Source organism: Typopeltis vanoorti, chromosome 15, assembly GCF_054136105.1.
Source record: "Typopeltis vanoorti isolate ZY-2024b chromosome 15, IOZ_Tvanoo_1.0, whole genome shotgun sequence".
Classification (NCBI taxonomy): domain Eukaryota; kingdom Metazoa; phylum Arthropoda; class Arachnida; order Uropygi; family Thelyphonidae; genus Typopeltis; species Typopeltis vanoorti.
Window position 1 is genome coordinate 66,749,909 of NC_143563.1, and position 15,535 is coordinate 66,765,443.

Consider the following 15,535-nt stretch of genomic DNA (forward strand, 5'->3'; position numbering starts at 1 on the left):
CGCGTGATATCGATTTCTCTAAATTCATCTAATTAGTGACTGAGCGCTTAATGAAATGAAACAATCCAGCTCAAATAAATGAGAAAACTTAAATTCACACATTTTACATCAAGCTGGTAATCAGAAAAGCATTATTGCAATATAAAGAGATACCGAACTAAATTGGAGATACTGAAAAATTTGAAATCGACAAGAAATAACAAGCCTTAAATAATGATCAACCTATCCAAACCAACCATTGCCTATCTTAATTTTTAAGATTTTTTTTTTTTTTAATACAATAATAGCATAGCTTTAAAACAGATAGTCAAACTCCATAAGAGTTTGTTCGAGTTCGGTAACTTTATTGGATGAAATCATGGGAAAGTAAAAATAAAGGTGAAGTTTAAACCTCACATTTGAAGCTATTATTTAAAATGTGGAGCCAAAGGAAGGATATAAGTTAGAGAAACATATTCTAACTACATTCTAAAGAGAACCATGTAAACATATAGCAGATAATTTCAAGGTTTCCATGCAAAAATAAGAGATAAAAAAACAGACTAAAAAAATAGAATACAAACAATAAAATAGATGTTTTAAAACAGAATTTTTAAAGTCTGATACTGTTTCTATTCGTTATCATTATAAAGAGGGCATCCGATCATCAGAAAATGATGTATTACCATACTTTAGATCTGAGATAGTTGTAGTAAGGTTTTCTAATTAGGTAAACAGTAGACTGCACTTAACAAAAAGCCATGTTTCAATCCACATTTTTACACTAGTTTCAGTATAGTGTAAAAAGTTGCATGAAATACGAGGGTGGTCTGAAAAGTTCTCGGCCTAACAATGAAAAAACGAATTTATAATTTCAAAATTATTTTTATTTTTTCAACATAATCTCCCTTAAGACTGATACATTTATTTCAGCGATGCTCCAGCACCATTATCCCATCCCTGTAGTGGTTCTCAGTAAGATCCGCAAAATACCCATTTACAGCTACAATCACCTCTTGATTCGAAGAAAAAACGCTCACCAGCGAGGAAGAGTTTTAGTTTTGGGAAGAGACAGAAGTCAGAGGGAGCCAAATCTGGGGAATAGGGTGGATGTTCCAACAATTCATACTGCAGATCCCTTAATTTTCCCATTGCAAAAAAAAAAAAAAAAAAAAAAAAAAACACTTTTGTGGGTAGGTGATTGTCCTGATGAAAGATGATTTTTTTCTTTTGCAAACCGGGCCTTTTCTCACGAAGTTTTTCGTCTAGTCTGGTTAAACGATCGGAATAATATTCCCCGGTTATTGTTTTACCCTTTTCAAGATAATTAATAAACAAAATGTCTTTAGCATCCCAAAACACCGATGGCATGACCTTTCCTGCCGATGGAACCAACTTTGTCTTCTGTTCACTGTTTTGACTGCTGTTTGGATTCTGATGTGTAAAAGTGAATCCAAGTCTCATCCATGCTAAAAATTCGACGCACAAAATCAGTTTTATTCTTGTTAAAACGCTCCAAGCTGCTCAGAGGTTTGAGTTCAGAGATTTTCCCAGTTCAGAGATTTTCATGCGAGTGCGTTTTCGATCTGCTGTGAGCAAGCGCGGCACCCATCTTGCACAAAGCTTTTTCATTTGCAATTCTTCACGCAAAATATATCCTACACGTTCTTTTGAAATGCCTATAGTCTCAGCAATTTCACGCACTTTGACTCGCCGGTCAGCCAATACCATATCGTACACTTGATCAATGATTTCTGAAGTTGTTAAACCTTTTGGATGTCCTTCGTGGATCATTTTCAAGGCTGGTACGGCCAGGTTTAAATTTAAACTCGGCAGCCCATTTCTTAATTGTCGAAAACAAAGGAGAAGAGTGCCCATAAACTTTTATGAACTTCGAATGAATTTTCTTTGGCTTTAAACCTTCTTTTACAAAGAATTTTATAACCGCACGATACTCAATTTTATCCATTTCAAGGGATATAGACAACACTTTTGCTTCAGACAGCTTATAAAACAAACTTCTTGATAGAATGACTTGCAATTTCACATGGATGCTTATGAGAGATGTAACAACTTAGAGAAAGAAAATCTTGCCGATAGTGTTGCCGTCTATGGTAGAGACCGAAACCTTTCAGACCACCGTCGTATCTTCACGAACTTCAGAAAGTCGTCAAATCTTGGAGATCGATTCAACAAATTCTCATTACCGAAGTTGTAGATCTGGATGGTTGTTGTACGGAGACAAGTGCTGTCACGGATGTGATTCTTGAGTTGATCCCAGATTAAGCAGCTCATTCTAGGTGTTATTTGGATAATCCCCAGCGAAAATCCACGGCTCTATTCCTTATTCAATCAATATCCTGCATTCAGGCCATTGCGGATTCCTTTACGATTTGGATTCACGATTGACTTCTGTGTGTTCTCAGGCAGTGCGAGATGAAAAATCCTGCAACCTCCATATAATATCAGATGACTCACCTTCAGTTTAAAAAGCTATTTTATTTCAGTGAAATATTTCTTGTGTCCTAGGGAAGAATTGAATCCAGTTTTTATCAATCAAAGAATGCACGTCGAGCTGTTTATCTAGACTACGCTAAAGGTACTAAGTTGTATATTTTCTTTACCTTTGTTTTCCAATGTTTCTTAACAGAATTTTTTTTTCCTCCGGAATTTTTCTTAACTTTATAATATATTCATTTCTGTATTGGAATAAACGTGTTGACGAAGTTGCATGTAGACGTTCGCATTTTTGCTTCAAGCACTGACAATTCTTCGGTATAGCTCATCATTTAATACTTAACCCTGTTTTCAGAGCCTGTACAGGCAACAAGATTTGGAAATGCACCAAATATTTCGAATATGTTAGCTGAAAGCCATTTTCTTGTACCAAGGTTGTGAAGCTGAATGTCTGTTCAGTTCAGAACAGACATTTACAGCCTCATTCACAGTCTATTTTTGGATTATGATATTCGTTATTCTCGCTTCAAAAGAACTTTTGTCTTGCTATAAAAAAAAAAAAAAAAAAAAACTAAGCTATAACAAAAACAAAAAAAAAACGATGTAGGTTTCAACAACTGCAAATTGAATTCTTATCTTGTTAGACACAAAGAATTTTCATTAACACAATATGTGAAACATCATTTTCTAGTCATCTCGCAATTCCGTATCACCATTTAATGGACATTTCAAAATCTTTTTTGTAAAGTTTTTTTTAAAATAAATACTAGTACAACTATTAATTACTATTTAATACTTAATTAATCATTAAGAATTATCTACTCTAGAATGAAGCACCATAGACCGTATATTCTATAGGCCGAAAATAAAATAATTTTATCAAGAAAAAATAAATTAATTAAAGAAAATATTAAAGAGGTAAAATTATCACACCTTGGTAATCTATTAAAGACTAAAGAATGGAAGCATTTCAGTTTCATAAACATAATATTAACTAATTCTTATTTAATACTTTAATCAAATATTCTTGCAAGGTGACAATAATCTTTGATTCGAATTAGGAAAGGAATAGAAATTATATTAAACCCAAGCATGACGGATGATGTTATCACAGTTAAACTAATCTATCCTATCCTTTCTCATCCGCCCTAGGATGGGTTGAGTCCCCTTAATGAGGGATTTACGGCGAATTAATGCAGCCGGTTCGTCATTCCTCTGCTGTATCCCTCTAAGGGCAGTATTCCTGACTGTATGTTCATGGGGACGGTTTGCCTGCTTGCGGGAGGAAAACCCCCAGATAAAGTGGGGAGAAAAACCCTGCTGTCCAAGCCCAGCTATGTCTGAGAAAGCTCCTTAAGCTCCTCACGTCGACGACGGGAATCGAACCCAGGACACTCCTTTCCCAGGTTGTGAAGCACATAGCCACTAGGCTAACAGCGCGGACGTTAAACTAATAGGAGTAGATAAAATTAAAAATATGAAGGTGAAGTGGTTTTTTTTTTTTTTTTTAGTTTATCTCCTTCGCATAGGGTTTGATTACTTGGAATTATGACTGAAGCAACCAAGGCTGCGAGACGATTGTTTTATTGTCTGTTAAGTGTGTGTTCTCGCTGGTTCGTCTGTTTTACACGATGAAAAAAAAATATTGTTATCTTCTATTACTGGAAGATGAAAGATAAAAACAGTGGCATCATACAACTGTGGCAATATACTTCTATAATTAAACATGTTTAGTTTCTTAATGGCCTCATATATTTTAATTAACTAACCTAGAAAATGAGCAAGTCTTTGCTCAGATTTTCTACAACTAAACCAATTTTCTAAGTTCCTCCTCCTGCATCTAATCCTCTATGAGTAGACGATCATTCCAGGTATCAATCTAGTCGCTCTTCTCTGCACTTTCTCCAGCACAGCACTTGATTATAATATTTTAGATGAGACCAAATCATTGTTCTATACAATGAAATAATCATATGATTGTATCTATTAGCAAAGTTCTGAAAATTTCCCTACTCCATCTAGTAATCTACCCTTGGATTTTTACTATCCAGATGAAGAACTTGACATTTTAAGCTGATAATTCTAAATTGCTGTTTCTCAGGCGAATGAAATGTAAATCTGCTTGAAGCATTTCGCTCTTCGCTGTAAACTATTCTTCCCTGAATGTTATCTTCATATTTAGATCACAGAGACAGCACGTAATACCAGGCTTAATTCCTCTGTAATTCCAACCAATCAAATCCCAATTTTACATATCGAACGTTTATTTCCGTGATAATTATTGATACCAATTAAGAACAACCATAAATTCGACATTTTCTCTTCTGGAACTCCACTGGTTACAGAAATCGGAGACATGACCATTCAATCCTAATTTCTGTGTTCTGTCCCTCAAATTACTTCAGGGCTTTACCCTTAAAGCCGTATTTCTCCAGTTTCTGAACGTCATTTGTGTCCTACAGTTTCAAATACATTACTAAAAAAATCCAAATATTTTATATGGAAAATTTTCCCCATCTAATCTCCTAGTATCTTCTCACCAACAATTAATTATTTTGTGTGTTTCGATTTCACTGATCTTTCCCATTTCCAGTTGCAAACGGGAAAGATCAGTGTTATCCACCTGCTTTTAATAGCCGATATCTTTCCATACTATAAAAATGCTCTTTCCATTTTTCTCTTTCTGTATAATTAGATCTTTCATTTAAACTATAAATATATAACTCTCTTTTAAATCTTCATTTTTATATGATTTCATTTTGTAATTTTTTTCCCAAAAAAATTCGATTTTTGAACCATATAACAGAGCAGTGGCGCACCCAGAGGGGAGGGCCAAGTTGCCCGGGCACCCCCCAAAGAAAAGGAAAAAACACTAGAAAAATTTCCAAAAATCTTTTCCTAATTAAAATTCATTTTTTTTATTTATGTTGTGTGCTACTTATGAATTAGCGATCACTGCAGATGCTCAGTTATAGGTAGTATGCGATGTGTAGTGTGTATTCGCAAAACGTCTACTCAACTCGCCCCCCCCCCCCAAAGGTTAAATCCTGAGCGCTCGGCCCCCTCCAAGATTAAATCCTGAGTGCGCCACTGTAACAGAGCGGGAGTGGCCATGACTTTATAAAATTTAAGTTGAGTTTCTCGACTTTTTATATTTGTTTTTATTCGGTGTCCTTTTAATTGTTCCACAGATTTTGGGAAATTTCTTTAGTTTCTCATCTATATCTTTGTCTTTAAAATATGTCATTGTGCAACCTGAATAATTAAACTATTTCGCCTGTTCTATAATTTTATCTCATGTGAATATTTTTTGATCTCTGCCTCTAAATGCCACAATTTTTGTTTTCCATTAGAATGCATTGTTGGCTTATTTTATATAATTCATAAACTAATTTTTGAAGGTCATCTTCATTATCTTGTAATATAATCTGATCATATGCATACCGCATTGTAATTACAAGAGCTCTCTTAACTGGACACTTTGCTCTTTTTTAATAACCGAAGTCTGATATTCAGGATTTGTCCTGAACTGTTGATATGAAGCTCAATAAGGATGGGATATATATACATCATGCCATATCGTTGAACCGTTACTTTTAACAATGGGGGCTTATTGCATTTAGAGGATGTTCTAAATGAATAAAAGTGTAAATGTAATTCTAATCCATAAAGGAAGATCAATAAATGAAATGGGAAACTACAGAACTGTAATTCTAGCACCCATTATAGATAAAATAACATGGCTAGTGTAAGTGGCAGGGCAATGAAGAATTACAGCCTCATCTAATGCTTACTGCACACTGATGCCAAGATCATAACATGCAGTGAATTGTGCTCTGAAATCTTCATAATAATATAAGTTATTTTTATTCCGGTTTCAACAAACTGCATACGCTTCTTAGTAAACCTTGGTAAGGTTTAAGGTATTTGTAACGTTCCCATAACGTACTACGTTATGGGAACGTTACAAACTTCAAGTAGCTCGGCATAGTTTTCTGTGCAAATTAAGTGCAGCAATCATTAGCTTGACAAACATAGATATGAAAGATTTCAGTTGAAGATCAAGTGGCATGTGTGGTAGCAATGTAGTTATGAAATACTGAGTTCAGATGGCTGTGTCGTATAGTGACATTTTAGAGTATCCGGGAGAACTTATGCAGCAGCCGCTGTTGCGCATCGTTCTTAATGAATTGACTGTCATCCTTTTTTTTTTTTTTTTTGCTTTATTTAGAAGTGATCCCGTCGTATACAACTTACGTGCTTATCGTAATAACATCATTTTAGCTGGAGGATGAAATTTTGTTAAATCTTGCCCTTGCACAACTTTCCTGGTTTCCCCTAGTCTGTTTATGTTCGTGAACCCACACACCCGTCCGCCCTCCGGGCCTTACACACACACACACACACACACAATAGCTGTTTCACTACACTGCAGGAAATGTATTGGGCCAGCCCACATAAAGAAGGATCCAGCTATCAACAGCATCTAAACGTACTAATTCAAATAAATAAATATATATAAATAAAATGAAATAAAATATAGATGCCACGATATAAAATATTTGTGGTGCATTAAAGTCATAAAATTTGCATTTGCATGCTATAATTGAAATATTAAGAACACGGTATTAATTATACATTTTAAACTTAGAAATGTAAATACTATAATGCTTATTACGAATATTATTATAATTTATGTATTTTAAACATATTAATATAACACTATGTATATTTCGAATCAAAATTTGAATTATTTTGCAAGATGAAACTATCCAAACATATTCATAGTTATGTACACGTTGTAGTTCTCTCTCTCTCTCTCTCTCTCCAGGTATCTTGGTGAAGAAAAAACGCGACTCTTTCTCGAAAAGGCTGTCTTAATAGATCTAACATTCCTTACTTCACTTCCTGTATCAATCATTAATTGAACAATGAAACCCATTAAGTAGAATTTCGGGTTTCTTTTGCACTTCAAGGAAAGAATGAAGTGTAAATAAATAAAAGAAGAAATCTCTATCTTTTAAATAGTCTACAAAATCTCCATTTATCCTAATATTTTATTATATATATATATATATATATACACGCACACACACACAAAGTCCAACGCCATTATTAAATTATGGGTTTGAACAGTAGCTGTGATTTCCCAATGATGTCACTTGCCTTGACATAAAACAGTTGTCAAGGAGACAAACTACAGAGAAACATGCAACCTATAAGTAGATAAGAACCGGCATCCTTTTCGTAAGTAGGGATAGAATCTGCTTTTTGAGCCACAGCAAACCAAAAACCTTACAAAAATTGATTTCAACGCCTATATTGCAGACTTTCGAAGGCAGCGTCAAAATTCCTGATCTGAATTTGCATTTTCAGACAAACTATTTTTTTTTTCAAGATGGCGGCTGCCTGTTAAGTGTTTGTAGTCCACATCCCCCTCCCGTACTCTGCAATGTAGGCCACAGGTTGAATCCACAAGTCTGATGTTTTGTATGTTTCATTTACTCATATAGTGGAATTTGTATGTCTAAAATCATCTTGATTGAGGTCATTATTTTATGGAAAAAAATTACCTTCAAATTTGCAAAAAATGAATAAATAAAAAAAATAATAAAAATGGCTGACTGACTTTGAGGTCAAAAAAAAGTTATGTAATGAACCAATTTTTATGAGACATAAAAAGCATTAATTAAAAGTAGAATAAAACATTTTACAAAATAGCTAAGTTGGTATTAAAAACACATTTATGCTAATTTAGCTATGCGAGCAATGTAATTTCGTATCACCGATGCTTGACGTTCAAGGTTAGACATTCGACACTTTATATACCTGTACATAAATGTTTTTTTTTTTTTTTTTTTTTTTTTAAGAATTCATTTATTTATTGTTTACTCTTCCATTTGCTACTGTCACATGGCACAATATTCAATTTTCTATAAAAAAAAAAATTGTTGATAGGTGAATGTACGATATACCCTGAAAGATGTGCGGGGGGGGGAGTCGTTTTCATTTTCAAAAGGCTGTCTAGGATGAAGGAATAAAAATAACAGAATGAGACCAATTTTGTTTATAGCTACCTATCAAGGGTGTCTCTCATAACATTTTCAAAAAAAAATTGTAAATCCTACATAATTCTCTTGGGCTTCAAAAGCAGTCGCTTTTTTCCCCTTTCCCCCCAAATTCTGAGGAGATTATTTTCATACAAATATGCTTCAGTCATGTGATTTTGTGCATACATATTCCACTAGATGAATAAATGAAACTCACACACACCGTTCAATTTTTGATTCATACACATTTCGTAATAATATACAACAATTTTCATAAAGTCTATTTACGTTTTAAACTCATACTATATCGATAGTATTTATGTTTCTAAAAATCCATTGTTATTAAATCTGATATATATAACCGAGCTTTTGCATGAGAGTGTCCGAGATGTGGCGAGGGTCAGAATGCAAGTGTATGGCTATCATGCTCACCGTTGTCAGTGATGTATGTAGGTTGTTAAAAACGGTGACATTGATGGCTCATCCTTTGGAAATGAGTGCTTACACTTCCAATGCTGCATGAAACTTGAAAAGAATGAGTCTCAACGTGAGACTTACTTACCTGGAAAATACTTTCCTAAACTTAGAGTTTGCTTCCAGGATTTATCCAACGCAGTAAATTACGAACTATACAGTTGAAAGAAGTTTTTAGTTCTAAATCGATTGCAAAATGCAAAAAGATCAGTTCTTAGGCAAAAGTAAACTTGCTGGTTCTGAAAAATAAATAAATAAATAAATAAAGACATTACTTCAAAAATGAATTTCTCAGAATTGATTGATACGTTTGCATAATCTAAACTGAGAAAGATTTTTTTTTTTTTTTTTTTGTAGAAATAGATGTATGATTAAATATAAGCTGTCTTAAAATAAATGCTTTTATGGAAATAAATTGGGACTTTATTTTTGTGGGGGGAGAGGGACACCAACTATCCATCTGCCAAGGGCGCTGACATGCTTTAATCCTGACCTGGTTTTTCTAAGTGTGTTTGCAGTCATTCTTGGAAAAAATGATTGCGTAGCCATTGTGAATTAGTCGGTTTCATACAGAGGGAGGGCAAGATTTTTCCCCACCAGTGTGATTTTTCGCACTGGTGGGGGAAAGACCGAAGAGAGAAAGTCAATCACCATGATGAACAATCGACCAGAGAGAAAACCATCCATCCAATTATAGAGGGCGGAAGGTAGACCAAAGGAAGGCAATTTGCTGAGCAGGCCTTAATGCAAGATCTCATCGAATGTTCTAGAAGGGTCAAGAGCAACAGCACAGATTTGCGACGGAACTAAAGCGTGAAATGCATTTGGCAGTCATTGATTTGATTAGTTAGTGAGTCTCCAGTTAGTGAAGAAGTTGGACCGTTAGTTTGACGGTGAATTTTTATCTTCCTTTTTTTTTTTTTGGAATGAACCGAACATAGGCTTGCTTCCATTCCTCGATATGAGTATAAAAGAGCACACCTGTTGACTTTAATTGATAAGATACCATCATGACTACAGGATTTTTGGTATTTAAGATTCTTCTGATGTCTTTCTGGTAGACCACAGGAGGTATGTAGAGCAGTGCATGACAGGACATGATTTGCCTGATATGGTAATGAAGATCGTGTACGATATGTTGCAAATGTTGGTGAAGTGAACATGATTGATATGTTTCTTATTTTTGTATTATTTTATTTTATTTTAACTTCAGTAATACAATGACTATTCAGTTCTTGGTTGTTCTCACTAATTGTTGAAAAAATTAGGAACATGTGAGAAGAAATACTGTTGAACGTACCATTCATACAGATAGTATTCAATCTCCTTCCCATATCGTGGAGTCAACAATTTCTCTCTCCATGCCACTACTCGGACTCCCCTTTCAGGCAGAATCTGGCGCAGAATACAACAGTAGGATTATGCATCACCTGGTTGGGAAACCTCCTGATGCATCATCATTACTTTCGGTCTCGTGTACTATCTTGGGGCTGGATTGCAAAAACCACTTTTCTGTCTACTGCATATTTGTTATATTCTATCTCTTACATCACATATTATTGCAGTACTCTCAAATGGAAGAGGGGCTATGCGCCTCCAAAAAGCCACTAGGTCTAACTGGCGTTTTCTCCAGCTAGGAAGGTATCCCTTCGCAGTGAGATACGTCAGAACACCTTTCGTGGAAAAGAAAGCTACACCACGCGAACGTTGGTTTGACATTGGACTGAAATTCGCTCGGTTTTGCTCTTCGTCTACCAATTAGTCCAGGGATATACAGTATATCATGATAAGGGGAAGATTGCAACTTATATATCGGTGTTAAAAGAGAATGAATAAAAACATTCAGGAATCTACAAATACAATTTCACTTACCCCCTTAATTAAATCAAACCATATAAAAAACATCTATTAAGCCATACAAAACATGTTAAAAAGTTATATAAAATTATTTAAACTTTTACAATGTTATTTTATTTATTTTTAATATTACCTTACTTTCTTATAATTACCGAAGTTTATATAATTCCAAATTACAATGTGAGAAGTGAAACTTCTGCTGCCATCTCTCGAGTTTAAGTAATTAACTAGGAAAATATTCACTATAAACTCTCCAAAAACATTATTTTCTGTCTAGTATGAAAAAAAAAAAAATCGTTGAATGGATTTTATTACCAAAGGAAATAGACAGAGCTCCTTAAGCCTAACTAACCTTTTGAAGTTCCATAGGCAACTCGATCTTCAAAAAAGCTAGTCAGATTCTTCACACATCAGTCACAGCTGATAGTTGTGACTGAAGGGAATGTGGCAGAAGTGTTGCCATCTCATTACCGTAAGTCCTGACAGGTTTATGTATGGGGAAAAAAAAAAAAAAAAAAAAATATATATATATATATATATATATATATATATATAGTATGAGTTCTATAGGCGATATTTTTTTTTTTTCCCCCTTTTTACAAATCTGGCAACAGTACAAATCCTACATTTGTATTGTTGCCAGAAATACTCTTAATTCCACGTTCGAGTATCCACAGATGTGAGATTAAAAATCCGAGTTTCTGAAAGGAAAAAACTACTTGTTTGTTTCCCCTTTAAATTTGGGGTGATCAGCATAGGATCAGTAGGCTTATCCAAAAAAAAAAAAAAAAAAAGCAATCCTAGTAATACGTATCTGAATGGTTTGTCTGTGTGAAAGCAAATTTTAAATGGAACTTCAACGACGCTAAGGTGGGTTTTCCTTCTTCAAATAAGCTGTCGACTGCGTGTGTCCTCCAATTAATTTATGGTTTTGTGGGAGAAAAAAATAAATCCTTCTATCTCACCTTCAGCTAAAAAATCATAAATTTTCTTCTCGTAAAGGTGACAGGAATTAAAACCCAGTCGATCTATCAAATGACACACACACCTATGGAAGTGTTCAGAAAAACAAGCGAATACATTCATTACACCAAGCGAAAAGCCAGAAAATCATTGAAGTCAAGTATTACAATACTGAGAAATTCTGCAATGTTCGAATTCTCATGTAGGCATGGATATTTGTGACGGTCTTTAAGTGACAAATGAATTTCGTCATCCCGGTGTGAGACTACCGTCCTATTACTAGAGGCCTGAAAAAATCATTGTTTCCGGACTGCATACAAATAAAATAAAATTACAAAAAAAAAAAAAAAAAGATAAAAGATTTGGAAGTAAGAAAAAAAAAAAAAACTTTTACAGAGAGAGAGAGAGACATCTTGGCTTACAACACTGGCAAAAACTGCATGATAAAAAATGAATAATAAACATCTATATTATTTGCTTGCGTGCAACTCTGTATTCCCTCAATGGGAGATTATTTTGTTGCTGCTGAAGTCATTCAGAAAATTTTTCTATGCTTTTCCACTTAAATTATTTGGAACGAACTCTGCTAAAAGATTCTGCTTTTCTATTTAATTGCTAGTCGAAGAATGAATGCCGCAAAAGAAGTTAACTTTTGGGCCAGATTTCATGTCAGACATTAAAGTTTTAGAATAACGCGTTTTCTTCGATTTAAGAAAAATCCTTTGGGTATTTTAGAGAAACATGGTGGTCAAAATATAGCAAAATCTTTCTAATCTTTAAGACTTAAAAGTGCGCATAAATTAATTAATAAAATAATTGCATATAATTAAATTGTTTTAAAAATTCTTAAAATTTTGATTTTCGTTAAATTTTAAATTGATTATAACAAATTTGAATGTAGTTAACAAGGATAAGAAGTCAATTGTTGCCATTTTCTCCCAATGTATTATTTCCCGCGATTTGGTGGGGCAATGCAGTATAATGTTTCCACTTTCCGAAGAATACCAATTTGACATACTTGACAATCCCCAGTTGGCGCCTCGGTCAGATGAAGCCAACAATGTAATCCTGTTCGTTTTTTTTTTGTTCTTTTTTTACTCGCAAATCCCATGAAAGGTTGTAAAACTATATTATATTAATATGCAGTATATCTCTGCAAGCGTGCGTGGAAGGCCACCTTTAAGTGGTCAGAATAATTTCTAAAAATCTGTGCTCATTTCACTTCTATGAACTGTCATCTTCCTGGCATAAAATCGTAAGCCACTTTAATTACGAAGTACGTGATTGTCAAACATGAAGTTTAAATCAAATCATTTGGGAATAAACGATAGTGGCTATGGCTGGAAATAAAGCAAGTAATCTCGATGTATGTAATGGTGAATCATAAGGCATTTCACTACTCTACAACATGGGTGCTTCCTCGATATGAGATAGTCGTAGAGCTTGTCACTGAAATTATCTCTTTTTGACAGTTATGGGCACGTGTATACGGTGTTGACAAATATGAAACTCTTTCCAGACAGCTTACCCAGCAATAGCGATAGAAAAAAAAAGAAAAAGCAACACAGATAATATGGAAGTCAGTACCAAATGAGAGTTTGAAGTAATGCCTTCCCCTAATATTTTCTTTCCCCAAATCGTAGGGTAAATAAAGTTTTGCTTGCCACCACACGCATCGACCACATTACAAAACTATGTGCAGTCCCAGGTCTCCATTTTGGGCGAGCCCAGTGCACGCGCAGTTCCCCCCCCCCCTCCGACTTATTCCCCCCAGCCCTGACCTACTTTCCCTACCGGTTTTCTACGTAAAAGTGTCTGTTCTCACACTAGCGGTTCACTAACCAGGTAGAAGAACAGGTTTCCCATTTATCATCGTAATGCGTGACTCCGGCGTCCATTCGGCGTCCTCCTCTGTTTCTTACATCCCCCCCCCACTAAAACTGAAACCCCCCTCCGCATTTGGGTCTGACTACCTTGTCAAAATCCTGATCCGTCATTGGCGGAAAGGTCATGCATGCTTTACTTCACCCCACCTGACCAACGGCGGCGAACGGTGTCTCCCAAGTCGCCCGAGGCGATAGCATCCCAAGGTAACCTTTCCCCGCCGCGATCACTGTAGAACGAGTCGGCCGTCAGTTTGCAACGTGCCATTCCTGACAACGGCACAACCAGACGTGAGCTACAGTGGACTTTAGTCTGCTAGCTTCACTTTGCAAGACAGACGAATCGCTGCTGTGATAACCGACTGCATACCGAGAAACTTCTCTTCCCTTTACCTTCTCCATTCCCCCCTCCTATCCCCCCATTCCCTCCTCACGTCATGCTTTTCCCTTTATGATGACGGTACAGTATTCGCAAATCTGTCCCTGTGATTCCTAGCCGCTGTTTTCTCCGCCTCCATATTCACGGGTAAGTACTGTAATTAATGTTAAGTTCATCGTAATAACTGATAATGTCGCAAGCTCCCACGTAGATGCGGGATAGTTGAATGATACAAGTGGAGCAGATCGCCTCTCGATATGGGCGTGACTCGCACATGCGGACGACATTTCAAATTTTTTCATTCTGTCTTGCCAAAGACCTCTGCCGGTTCGAGGACATTCAGAGTTCGTATGTAAATAGAAACTGATTTATACTGTACAGTTCGTTAATGTTGTCTTCTTATCAATGGTTAATAAATTTGATATAAATATACGAATCCTAACGTATTATATTTGGAAAATAACTTGCTACTGAAACTGATTTTTTTCACGACTATTAATTGCCATTTTCATTAAACGGTAAAATATCATTCATAATAAATTCTCTATTTTTCGTTATACACATATGCGTAACTGTTATTACCAAAATTTTCTCTCAATATTTTACATTATAGACTTAGGGATCACTAATACCGCATTAATCATCTAAAAGTTAAAAATTATATATTTTTTTTGTTATAAAATAAGTTTTAAATCCTTACCTTCGTTTTGTTTTATAGTTACGGTAAATGATTTAAAAAAAAAACATTGTAAATTAGTTCTTGTAGTTGCATTTTGACAGCGTTTATCTTCTTACAAAAACCTGCTTAATCGCTTTCGTTGGTTCGTCTGCGTGTATGACAAAGAAAGCGCGTGCGAGCTATTTGACGTAGCTGTTTTGCTTGTTTTGGAGATCATGTGTATTCGAGGTCGCCATTTTTGTTTGTGTTTTTTCGTCTTTGATTTAAGCGTTTCATATAATATACAAAAAGTTCACGTATATTATTTTGAAAAATCTATTATAAAACTAAGACGAGCCTGTTACTGTCGATAAATACCAGATAAATTGTATAATCATTCCTAAAATAAATTTTAAAAAAATAATAATAAATGAGTGACCTGAAAACACAAAAATGACAGGTAAGTGTGTTGACGTGTTATGTCATTGTGTTTATAAGCGCAGACGATTAAATTGATCCCAGTTGTAATAATAATATTACATATACTCATGGGACTATTTTAATCTCATTAAAATAGTCCCATAATAATAACGTTATCTATAAACGTAATTATTTGTAGTTGAATTTAGAAGCAGCAGACAATTAACTCGTAATTAGATTTTGACGTTAGAACTACGTCATGATGACATCACTGCAATATCAGCTGATTTTAAAAAAAAAGCAAGTCAATAAACATTTAATTTATTTTGAATAGTTGTGTTTAAATCTGTTGATAATATATGAGTATTGTCAAAATCTAAATGGAAATGTGTTTATTTTACGCGCATGCGCTTAT

The 15,535-nt window shown here is 34.8% G+C and overlaps 1 long non-coding RNA gene across 1 annotated transcript in view; it reads right to left on the minus strand.

Moving 5' to 3' along the window:
• LOC150098839 (uncharacterized) overlaps positions 1–9,168 on the minus strand; it is a 36,012-nt gene extending 26,844 nt beyond the window's left edge. The window contains exon 1 of the long non-coding RNA XR_016549467.1: positions 9,049–9,168. This is a non-coding gene — a long non-coding RNA (uncharacterized LOC150098839). The remainder of the gene's footprint in view (positions 1–9,048) is intronic.
• Positions 9,169–15,535: the final 6,367 nt, after the last annotated feature.